This window comes from Capsicum annuum, chromosome 1 (assembly GCF_002878395.1).
Source record: "Capsicum annuum cultivar UCD-10X-F1 chromosome 1, UCD10Xv1.1, whole genome shotgun sequence".
NCBI classification, from domain to species: Eukaryota; Viridiplantae; Streptophyta; class Magnoliopsida; order Solanales; family Solanaceae; genus Capsicum; species Capsicum annuum.
This window is the reverse complement of record NC_061111.1, coordinates 3,600,608-3,604,093: the sequence shown is the minus strand read 5'-3', so window position 1 is coordinate 3,604,093 and position 3,486 is coordinate 3,600,608.

Sequence of the window (3,486 nt, the reverse complement as noted above, 5' to 3'; positions counted from 1 at the left end):
CGCAAGATGCAACTTAGCATTTTCTTTATCAGTGAGCCCTTCTAGAATGGCCAGTCTCAAAGAAGGTATTTGATGCTCAAGTGGCAGAATTGCTTCAACTCCAAAAGCAAGTGAGTATGGGGTTGCTTGCGTCGGTGTACAGTAAGTTGTCCTATACGCCCACAAAGCTTCTTCCATCCGCTTATGCCAGTCTCATTTGGATTTGGAGATGACTTTCTTCAACAAGTTGCATAAAGTCTTATTGAATGCTTCAGCTAGACCATTGGCGGCAGCATGGTATGTAGAAGATTTGTGTTGGTTGAAACCAAAGAGGTCACAGATTTTGTTCATCAGCTTGTTTTCAAATGGCTTTCCATTGTCAGTTATTATGTACTGAAGGATTCCAAAGCGGTAGACGATATTCACTCGGATGGAGTTCGCAACATTTTCTTACTTTACTTCCTTGAGAGCAACAGCTTCAGCCCATTTTGAGAAGTAATCTATCACGATCAAGATGTATAATTATCCACCAGAAGACTTTGGTAGTGGACCAACAACATCCATTCCCCAAGCATTGAATGGCCAAGATGCTACTGTTAGATATAGCACCTCTGGAGGTTGATGTATGAAATTTGTATGAAATTGGCAAGCTTTGTATCTTCTAGCATAGTCCAAGCAATCTCTTACCATCATTGGCCAATAATATCTCATCCTTTTAATGTGAAAATGGAGCTTCGGTAAAGACTGATGTGATCCATAAACTCCCGAGTGCGCTTCTTGCAAAGCTTAAATTGTTTCTTTCTCTCCCAAACACCGTAAGAGTACTCCTTCAAATGATCTTCTGTACAATGTGTCTTTGTAGTAAAGGAAGCGAGGTGCACGATGACGAATGTCAGTCTTTCTCTTTGGATATTCTAGAAATATACCATAACATAAGTAATCAATGATAGGTTGTCGCCAATCTTCTTTTATAGCTTCAGACATGGCAACGAGGTATTCAAATTTTTTTCTACATCATCATCTGACGGCGGTACTATCCATTCTTGATGGATAGTAACTCGCATCTGATTTGAAAGAGTTAAGGTTGAGTAATACGAGAATAATCTCGGATATGGACTTAGGAGAGTGCGTGTTGGACCAAAGCCTTGGAATGTGCAATTGAAGTGTAAAAGGGGCCCAAAATGCACCCAAATCAACCCATAAATTACACTAGATGGGTGCCCACTCTTTGAAGGGTCTTTTGGTCATTTTAACTTATATTTTGTAATAGTTATAAAAGGAACATTGTAGGGTTTTTAGATTTAGTTTTTGATGATATTGTGAGTCTTGAAAGACCAAAGAACATAATTCCTCTCTCCTTGAGGCACCAAAACTGAAACTAGGATACAACAATAGGGTAGATTCTCTTTTGTTGTTGCTTTGCTTGGAAATGTTGATGCTAGAGAGGTGAAATCCGATCTTGTGTCACGTAAGAGATAGGTTTATTGTTGTGTGTAGTGTTAAGCGTCCAAGAGTGTCCATTCTTGTATTCTTAAGATTATACCTTCATGTGGTCTATCTATCTATGCCTTTATTTTTTTGTAATCGTGTTTAGTGTTTGTGTTGTAATCTTGTGTTCTTGTTGTTATTGTTAAACCCGAATCTTGTGCCTTTGTGTTCATCTTATTATTCACGTATTGTTGCTATTTTGGTGTGAAATACACCTTGTTTACCTTGTATTCTTATTGTATTTATGAATCCGAGAGAGGTCTTCAATCGGTCCAAGGATCTTAGTGATTTATGGACTATTTTTGAGTGATTTCGTGTCTTTCAAGTTTTTATCGTATCATTTGGTATCAGAGCATGGCTTGATCCTGTTCCCACAAGATCAATCTTGGGCTTGTTAGTGAAAAATAAAAAAAATGTTCAAAATTAAAAATTCCAGAAAAAATAGCAATCTGTCGTGTTGTGTTCTTGGCCAAAAAGTGTGTTCTTGTTTTTCTTGGCCAGGATTTTTACTTGTATTTGTTGTCTCTAAGTGTTAGTTTTGTTCCTCACTAACACAATGAGTCTATATTTAGATTTGAGCTTTAAAAATTGATATTATTGTTGTGAACAAGAAGTGGTCGTGGGTTGAAGTTGTTGTTTTAACTTGATCGTGTGGTGACCTTGTTGTTGGGCGTTGATTGGTGATGTTTTTGATCTTGGTGGTTGTTGTTGTGTTCTTATTGTTCATCACAACCTTCATCTAGTGTTAAAACCAAAAATACAACACCAAAGAAACTTGACCGTTTGTTGGTGGTTTTATTGTTGATCTTGTTGTTGTGGAATTGGGCGTTGGAACATGTTGTTGTTCTTGGGAGATTGTTGTTGGTTGTTCTTGTTATGGTTGTTGTGTTCTTGAAGTTCTTCACCATATTCATCACCTTGTTAACATAAAGTGAATGATAGATCCTAAAAGGTGAAGGAAAGAGGTGTAAGTAATTGTTAGTCTTGAAAGACCCCCAACCACCAAAAAACTTTACATCACTTCTCAACCACTTTTCCATGAAACAAGGGTTCATGTTTAATGGAGAAGTACAAGTCTAGTCAAAGACTTTTGGGTCTTGAAATTTGAATTTCAAAGACTAGTTTGTATTTTCCTCCATTGAACAATTTCCATCAAAGTCCAAATTATAGAATTGATCAGGACTTCCAAATTCGAAAAATAAAATTGTTGACCGAGGCCAATCAAGGACTACCACGTCACTAATTACTGCTCCCCGATAAATTTTAAGCTCAAATTTTGATCTTTAAGTTTCATTTTGTGTTTTTAGTTTCGTTTGTTGATTCCCATACTAACTTACAAGTTAGTGACCAATTACTAGATTGGGAGTTAGTTTGAAACCGTATTTTGTGTGTGTATGTTTATGTTCCTTTGTGTGTTTTATTCTTTTGAGTTGTTGTACACACTTGATTCACCTCTCGGAGTACAAGCAAGCTTATAACACTTGTGAGATTGAGTGTGAGGGATTCAAGAAACAAGAAATAAAAGAGAGAGTGAGGATGTTTTTGTACAACTAACGTGTTTTCTGCTTTGTAGGTAACTCTTTTACCATAATGGTCACCATTTTGGCCCACCTTGATGCTATTCCCCGAGAAATAGCTAAGGCGAATGCGAGTCTTGACAAATTGGGCTCGGATATATCTAATATACTTGAAAGGTTGGATCGAGTGGAGAGTCAAAGGAACTCTCATGTTTATACTCCCGGAGCTTTACCTCAAACGATCAACCCTCCAAGACTACCACTAAATGACATAGACATAAGACAAGCCGACAAATGTCCTCAAACCCAAGACCTAAATGAGTCACTTCCCCCTCAATTAGATCAAGTCCAACAATAGGAATTTGGAAGCTAATTTCCTCTCATCCAAGCTCCAAAATCGAAGCTCTCCCTTACCAAATCATTCCTCTCAACCGAAACTCTACTTCACCAAAATCGATATATCCATGTAGAAGAGTATGGTAGAAAGAAACATGGAGGATAT